At 44.3% G+C, this 9,059-nt stretch overlaps 1 protein-coding gene across 1 annotated transcript in view; it reads left to right on the top strand.

Moving 5' to 3' along the window:
* PLA2G15 (phospholipase A2 group XV) overlaps positions 1–8,634 on the top strand; it is a 71,138-nt gene extending 62,504 nt beyond the window's left edge. The window contains exons 7-8 of the transcript XR_011167886.1: positions 2,230–2,381; positions 2,514–8,634. The gene's annotated coding sequence lies outside the window, so the exon portion shown is untranslated. The remainder of the gene's footprint in view (positions 1–2,229; positions 2,382–2,513) is intronic.
* Positions 8,635–9,059: the final 425 nt, after the last annotated feature.

Raw genomic sequence — 9,059 nt, 5'->3', positions numbered from 1 at the left:
CACACACACACACACACACACACACACACACACACACACACACACACCCCTACTGGAATTGCTACTTTAGAAATCCTTATTCATAGACCCAGTTATGAGCATTAGCAGATGGGGATGGAGGCAGGGGATGGAAGGAAATAACTCCTGTAGAAGGTGGGGCTCTAGAACTGAGCTTTGGAGGAATCTCAGGATCCTGATCAGAGGAGACTGGAGGTCACTGGGTCAGAAGGGTCACTGCAGGATGGTTCTATATGGACTCACAGAAAGCTCATGGGTTGCTTCAGTCTTCCTAACACATCCATCCCATGTGAGCCCTTCTCCCTGTCCTCCTCCCCCCACAATAAGGAGACTGTTTGGGGGTGGAGAAGACAGCTTAGCTGTTAGATCACCGAGAATGGGGGCAGAGGATTTAAGGACAGGACGTCAGTGGAGGCTGAGGATGATGGGAGACCATTCTGTCTTCTCCCTCCATCCAGGACAGAACATACCTAGCCATTTACAGTAAATCTGGAACTGGAATGTAGACCAGGAATACTCCCTTTGCCACATAACCTCACCCCCCAAAATATTCCTTTCTTCCTCCTCCTGGGGAATCAGGAGGGATCACCATGATCCCTCTTCTGCAACCAAGATGCATCTATATCATGAGATCACTTTCTCACCCTCCCCCCCTTCATTAGCTGAGGATGAAATTCCTGCTGTCCTCTAAGAGTGAGGGCAAATGGCATTGTGTGTGTGTGTGTGTGTGTGTGTGTGTGTGTGTGTACTTTTCCTATTTTAACTGGAAGGTACTTCTCTTTGAAAACACTATATGGTGACTTCATCTTTAGCTTTTTCTTCCCTTCATTCATTCCTCCTCCGCTCTCCCCATTCCCAACCATATTCTCATTAGTTTTTCCCTTCAGAGGATAACATCAGAACCCAAACCAGGGCAGGGCAGCTGGGGATTTGGCCCAAGGTGACAGGAGGAAGCAGCAGTGTTGGGGCCTACCTATGCCTTGCCTCATAATCTCCCACTTGACTGTTATGGGCTGATACCCTGAAGTTCTCACTCCCATGGCACACTTTCCCTCCCTGCATGCCACCTACCTGTATCTGTCACTCCTCCCCCTTTTCTGCTGCCTCCTCCCAGGGATTAAGGGTTGAGGGTAAGAGGGCTGTTGGTTGTTCCAGGCCTGAAGACCTATGCCCTCTCTTACATATTTTCATAAGGTTGACCTGGGATCATCAGTGATATTGGTGCCCACTAGCCAAAGGTATATTCTGAGGTATTGAGCTCTCTCCCACTCTGACAATTGAATTTGCTCCAGATACCAGAATTCTTGGTTTTAGCTCTGGTTAAAACATAAAACCAGACAGTTATAGCGAATAATAAAACATGAGAAAAGTGCTGTGTGAGACAGAGATGAAGAGAATAGAGAGGCAGAGACAGTCAAGTGCAGAGTTCTCCCTATGGTCTTTCTCCTCCTCCTCCATTCTGCTTGTCTCTGAAATTCTCTTGAGACCCCATTTGGGTATCCTGTAGGAGTCTGGGAACCTAAACCCTCTGCTCCCCCTCCCCCCAAATACATTGGGAAAATAAGGTTTCTATAGTACATCATTCTTCTCAATCCTATCCCCCAGTCTTCCCCACCTGAAGCCATTACTCAAGAATGAAATCCTTGTGGAGAAGCAGTGTATTTCCCCAGCAAAGTCAGTTTTTTGTGAAATCACCAAGAGAAGCCATAGATTCTTTTTTTTTCATTTTTTGTTTTTTGGAGGGCAGGGCAATTGGGATTAAGTGATTTGCCCAAGGTCACACAGCTAGTAAGTGTTAAGTGTCTGAGGCTGGATTTGAACTCAGGTCCTTCTGACTCCAGGGCTGGTGCTCTCTTCACTGTGCCACCTAGCCTTCCCAAAGCCATAGATTCTAAGACTTAGAAAAGAGAATTCTAGAGCCCAAAGGCCTGGGCGACATTGAATGGTTTGATACAACATCAGAAACATTCTGTCTAAGGATCATGAATGAAGACTTTTCCATCTGACTTACAGCTGAAATGTGTGCCGTCTCCCTCCATTACAATGTGAGGGAGACGAGGGACCGTCTTGCTGTTGCACCCCCAGCACCTAGCACACAGTAAGCACTTAATAAATGCCCCTTCACTCATCCATTCTGCCTGACTGCCCCCCTAACTCTCTTCTCTCCACAGCACTTTCTCACCTTACTCTACTTCTCCCTTGTCTCTCCAGGCTTCCCCAAGTCTGCCCCACTGTTTAGCTTTTTCAGTTTGAGATGACCAATCTCCAAGGAAGTAGAAGGGGGGCTGCTCATGGATCCCCAAGCCTGGGACCTCTTGGACACAGCTCTCCCACTGAAATTCCCCTCAAGTCCATGGGAACAGGTGAGCATTGCAAGAGAGGGGAGAGCCAAGGAGCCCCTGGGGGTTGGGGTGGACATGAGAACCAAATCATCACCTCCTTGGGACAAGTTGGCCTGAGCTCCATGTTCAACCCCCTTCCCCTCTCTTCCTTAGGGCCTGGCCACCTCCCAGCGCTCCAGGTACTTCTATCCAATCATCGGGAGTTTCTCTTGAGGAGAGTGACTGAGGGTCATCTAAATGCAGCCCTGGATGCTCTACGCTCCTGCCAGGCTTTGCCTCGGGCCAGCTACGAGGCAATCTGCGCGGCTCCCACGCTGACTGCCCGAATCCGGGCCCTGTTGGACACCTGCCTCTCCCTAGGAGAAGAGGCCATTCAGGTGGCTCTGGCTATGCTCCTGGCTCCCCCTAGACGACGGGTCAAGGGGTTGGCTGCAACAAGCTATTTGGGACCCTTGAGGGAAGGACCTTAAGCACTTGGAATTGTCCAAGGAATCATCGGGGTGGGGGACAGAACATTGAACCTTGTGTTGGGAAACCCAAGCTGAAGTTTGCACTGTTTTGTTCCTTACTTATGTAAACTTGGGCAAGTGCTGCCCCTCTAGGGGCCTCAGTTTCCTTATCTGTGAAATGGGGTCATCCTAAATGACCCCTTCCAGATCTAACTGTTTTGACTCTGTGGATTCTAGGCATAACACTGACATACTCAGTGACTGAGAGTGGGGAGGGTCAGGACCTAGAGTGGCAAAGAACCAGGAGAGAGAACAGGGATGGGGCACAACCCTGGCAGGAAAAGGAAGGGTGTGGAACCTCCTTTGTTTCTACAGATCCTCCCTACTCATCCTTCAAGGCTAAACTCATTTCACCTCCACCAAAGGCCTTTTCTGACTCTTTCAGCCCCACTGACCTTCCTCTTTTCTGAGGCAATAATAGTACAGCAGAAAGATGATGAAATCCAAAGGCAGAGGGACTGGGTTCAAGTTTGCTCTCCTATGCTTTCTACTGTGTGATCTCAGTCACGTCACTGCCCATCTCTAGACCTGTTTACTCGTGTGTAAAATGAAGTATGAGATAAATTATTATTAATAACCAATGATTAATATGGGGAGGAGGTAGAATCCAGTCTTTTTTCCCTATTTCCTAAAACCCAGTCCTTATGGAGGACAGGACTGACAGACATTCTCCTCAATCTTAGGTGGGTCCCCCATAGAACTGGGAGAATTTATTCTGATGAAAGGGTAAAGAGAATCTAATCTAGATGAATTCTAAACCCTTCTTCTATACATAGGACTGGGTGGAGAATAGAATCTTTTGTCCAGATTGCCTTAGGTGGAAGTGGTCTGGCTGGAGATGAGTCTCTTTGGTCCAAGAGTGCTGACTCGGCTAACTTGATCAGAGTTGAGTCTCCCAGCCCCTCATTATTCACTTAAAGTGATAAATCCAACTTACTCAGCATAAGTGAAAAGCCATAAAAATTTAAACTCAGTGAAAGGTAGAAGCTTGAACGTGGTGACTGGTTAAAAACCATAACTTAGATACTGAATCATAATTTAGACACTGAGTCAAAACTTAGATACTATGACCTTATGAAAGACGTAACAAGAATATCGTGACCCATATGTGATTGGTACATGATCAATACACAAAATTATGTTTGGGCATAACATTGACTTAATACCCAAGGTCATTAGTAAATAGAAAACCAAAAATATCCACCAATCAGTAGTGACACTCTCTAGTTCCTCCTCCTTTTGTCTGTTTTCTATAATTACCATGGGGATTTTTGGGGTTCTTTTGTGGAGATTCACCATTGGTCTGGCTGCCACCCCAGACCACTGATTATCTGAACTCTTGGCAGGGATCCATCATACTAGACCCCAATGTAAGTAACCCAGTTGATTAAACTACTACCTATAATCAGTCTGGAGCTCACTGGCCTCTTTCCTCGATATTGAACTTGTCCCATTGTTGGGGAGGGAGAGGCAGTCAGTATTCTGTACGTGGGGAGATTCCAGACTTTACACTTACCTGTGTATGTAAGGTACTTTCAAACCTTAAGATATACTATGAAATCTGAGAAAACTTATATGAACTGATACAAAGTGAAGTGAGCAGAACCAGTAGAATAATTTATACAAGAACAACATTACAAAGAGAAACAACTTTGAAAGTTTAAGAACTCTGATCAATGCAATTATGTCTTCAGAGGACCTATGATGATACATGTTATCTGTCTCCTGACAGAGAGTGGATAGACTCGTGGTACAGAAAGAGACATACATTTTTAGATATGACCACTTTGTGGATTATTTGTGTCCAGCTATGCTTATTTTTTTACAAGGATATTTTTTTAATGCTATGGGAGAGATTGGGGATGGAAGGTTAGCAATATTAATGCCAAAATACAATTGAGATTTTTTTAAATGTGTAGAAGAGAATAAAGGAAACAGAGAAGCAGGGTAGTTTTGAAAGTTGCATGTGAAATTATCATATACTAAAAAAAAAGCAAACTGTGTGAAATGAAAATTCATCATGTTATATAAAATCCTCCTTTTTCCATTCTAATCTATATGCGAGAAAGCTCTCTTTTGAGTTGAAGTTCAGAATTTAAAAAAAAATTAAGAAAAAATAGCTGGTTAATGTGGTCCTCACCCTCTTGGGTGAGGTGTCATTCTATAATGACAGCATAGAGTCAGCAAGAGGCAATCAGTCAGCCAATAACAGGGCAGCTAATAGTGCAGGAGGTGAATGGAAGAGGAAGGGAATTCTTTCGGGGCACCAGATCAGTAAATAACTCGTGTTATTTAGCCTCTTGGTAAAAGGAAGTCAAATGGTTATCTTCAAGTTGTAAAGTCAGTCTAAGGAACAGAACAATCCTAGCCTGAAGACATTGGCTATTTTTTCCTGACTATCTTACCGTAGTTCCTGGGGCTATTATTCCTTCCTAGCAAGGGAGCAGTTTACCCAGTAGCTGCACCCCAGATGATGGTAATGGAGAGTCACCAGTGTCTTAATGAAGCTGAATAGCTGGAGACTATCCTTGGTACAGCTGCTAAAGACCAGTAGAGGGATAACAGAGCCCAGGAGGGCTGCCCATAGAAGAGCGATTATGGTGCCTAGCAGATGTGGCAGAGAGCAGCACAATAACATCACCAGACGCTTTGAGCTCATAAGTCCTTTTCTGATTAGCTTACTAAAAGTATTCTCACCAGTGTGGGTTTCTTCCTTATGGTTCTGAGTGGCTTCTGACTCACAGAGCGCACCAGACTTGAGTATTTTCTGGTACAGTACAGTATTAGACAAAGAATCTGGTGTTTGAAGCCCTTGGACCTGATGGGGGAAGGTGCAGGGATATGTACAGTCTTTATGGATTGCTTATTGATGAAAGTTATCAGAGCTTATATCTTCCTTGCAAACATGGGAAATGAATTTTAGGGACATGGGTGTGAAAAGACATAAATGACCAGAAGAAGGATCTGGAGTGAGGAGGGGAAGGGAACAAAAATTCACAGGGTCTGCATTTGAGCCAGGAAATCTAATTGCAACCTATAGAGGGACAGGGATGTCACTGAACTTGGAGTCCTTAAGATTAGAGTGATGGGGCGGCCAGGTAGCACAGTGAGTAAGAGCACCGGCTCCAGTGTCAGGACGACCTGGAGATCGAATCCCGGGTTCAGACACTTAGTACCCAGAAACACCTGGCCGTGTAACCTTGGGCAACCCCAATTGCTTAGGGGAGGCCAGGTGGCTCAGCAAGTAAGAGCACTGGCTCCAGTGTCGGGATGATCTGGATCAAATCCAGGCTCAGATACTCAGCACCACACCCAGAAATAACCAGAAATAACTGGCCATGTACCCTTGAGCAAGTTACTTAACCCCGATTGCTTTAGAAAAAAAAAAAAAGATTAGAGTGCTTCTTGCCTTCAGCTCGAACTCCCTGCCTCAGGACCTAGTCTTCTGGGACTGTGCCGTGCTTTTGTTCTAAGACTCTGGGTGTTCTGGGACTCTGTTCTCCAGCTCGGAGGGGCTGTTGGAAGAATGAGAGTAAACAGTTTGGGAACAGAGGGGACAAGGACAAAGGCTCTGGACACAGACACTGAGAGGACAGTCCAGGTTATGGCTTGTCACTGCAGAGGACCTCATAGCTAATACCAGTCAGACTTTCTAGTTCTTTCCCCTCAATGAAAAGGAGAGGGTTGGGAGTAGTTGGGCTGCATCTGATCTCAACCTAACATGTGTGACTTTGGATCTTGGCTTCAGTTGGACTTTTCAGCTTTGATGTTCTTTGCTCTAAGTTCATTCTGCCTTTAACATTCTGTTCTATGTTCTAAAGTCCGCTCCAGATCTAAAATTCTGTATTCTAAGACACTTTCCAGCTATAATGTTCTACGGTTCATTGAAGTCCTGCCATTTGATACCTGTTTTAAGGTTCTTTCCAGCTTTTAACAGTTTATGAAGGATTTGAAGGACATGATATCCATAGGTGAAATGGGATGTGATAGACAGCAGATGGCAGTAGAGAGCAGTGAGAGCATTGACATCACCAAGGGACAGCTTCAACACCAACATTTCTTTTCCCCAGCTCCCCTATCCATCCCAAACTTTGTCACTCCTTGTTGTCTGTCCTCTGTTCTCAAAACCTGGGAAAACAAACCAATCTACATTGTAGAATATGCCCCCAGCCTGGGAATGAAGGTAGGATGAGTTGAGAAGCAGAGGGAAGGATGGATCTTGCTGATTTTGAAGACTCTGGACAAGTCAGAAAAAGACCAGTTTGGGAAAAACTTGGAGAACAGTGAGGATCCATCCAAGGAACAAACATGAGGTCAACAGAAAGGGCATCAAGCTACGAATTGGGAGGTTGGGATTCTAGGATCATACATTTAGAATTAGAAGGAACTTCAGAGATTGCCCAGTCCAACCCCTCATTTTAATTGTAGTAACTCCTAATGACCTACTTTTTCAACCCCCACTTACACTTACAACCCCCAGAGCATAGTTGGTTACACATTCCCTCAGGTTCCTAGGAGTAATCCCTCAGAGGGGAAAAATCTTCTCCACTGTAACATCTCAGAAGCCCCTACCAGTGTGCTTCGTTTCATGATTGTAAGTCAGCCAGACTTAACTTTTTCAAATATGTATTTACCAAGGAAGTATATAATAACAGTTGGTACAAGACAACCCCCCAAAGTCTATGACACACCCTCCCATCAATATATTCCAAGTTCAGGAAAAAGTGGGCTCAAGCTGAGAAGGTATACGTGGCAAAAGGGAAGCAAAACATCTGGAAATCCTCTGGCTGGCGTCCTCAAGGTAGTCCCCTTAAATAGAGCATAGGTTTTCTGCTGGGCTCCTCTGAAACAGCCTCTCATCTTGTCCATTCATCCTCAGCTCCCAGTGTCAAAATTGCTGCCAGCTGCTGTTGTCTCAGGGCTGCTGCAAGGGTGGCAATGAAAAGCTCAAATGTTCTGGTCCTCTGAAATTCACAAGGTCTTCCTCTAGTTAAAGTGGGGATATCAAGGCAAAGGCTGAGGCATTCTCACCTCCCTCTTCCTGGTTCACACCTCTGATTGGTTGGTTGAAATGAGATGTATTCTTACCTGGTAAAGGTATCAGGAAATAGCTTCTTGTCAGTTACTTTGGGGGTGGATAATTAATTGATTTACTTACCTAACCCCCATCTCTTCATACTGATGAGAGAACTAAAGTTCAGAGAGGTTTAGAGATTTTACTGAGGTCACACAATTGTTAAATGGCAAAACTAGGATTTTGGAACTCAGAAATTTTTACTCCAAATCCAGTAGTTTCTTTACTCTGATAACTGAGAGTTTACTTATCTGTATGATAAGTATAATAGTGCCTACCCTGAATATTTCACAGGGTTGTTGTAGGGATCAAATGAACATACAAACCCTCCTCAAACCCTATGAAAATATAAAGTTTTATTATGAAGGATCTTCAGGGGTGGGTAGTATAAGGATTATTGTCTCCTTTTTGTAAATGAGATGAGCCTCAGCTTAGTAACTTGCCCAGACTTCACACAGCAAGTGAATGTAAGAACTAGGCCTCAATTCCTGGCCTTCTGATGCCCTTGCCCTGCCAGGGATGAGCTGGAGATATCTCCTGATCAAAAGCCTACTTGCCAGATTTTCAGTGGGAGCATTTATACCTTGGAAATTGGCAAACACCACAAATCGGGGCTTGATTTATTATTTTGTTGATTGTTTAGACTTAAGAAAGTGATGGAGAAAATGTTAGTAATAAAAGTTGTGTGTCATGCATTCATTTTTTTTCCCTAGAGCTGGTTGTTAAAAACATTTACTAGCACACCCTCTGCCTGTGACCTGTCACTAATGGATTAGCTCTTGGGCCCAATATTTTCTATCACCTATTGGGTCCTAAGGGTAGCATAGCAACTAGTGTCTTTTAGATGAGAAAGCTGTGGGTGAGACTTTTTAAAGACTGTTTTGGGGTAAGAACCATGGAAGAGAGCCATGTAGAATTTCAAATTCTACCATTTATCTCCTATCTTATCTCTCCTATATTAGTCACTGTGGAAAGGTAGAACTAACAGAAACTTCCCTCTCTTTGATATGATTTAATGATTTATTAAATGCTTACTGTACACCTAGCTTAATTCTAGGAGTTGGTAGAGAATACAGAAGTATTCCTCTTAGCTTCATTAAACAGAATGAGGGACAT

Source organism: Petaurus breviceps, unplaced genomic scaffold (assembly GCF_028583685.1).
Source record: "Petaurus breviceps papuanus isolate PSGF00001 unplaced genomic scaffold, PetGlider_PUasm1.0 176, whole genome shotgun sequence".
Lineage (NCBI taxonomy): Eukaryota > Metazoa > Chordata > Mammalia > Diprotodontia > Petauridae > Petaurus > Petaurus breviceps.
The sequence above is the reverse complement of the archived record's forward strand: the minus strand, read 5'-3'. Positions and strand labels throughout refer to the sequence as shown.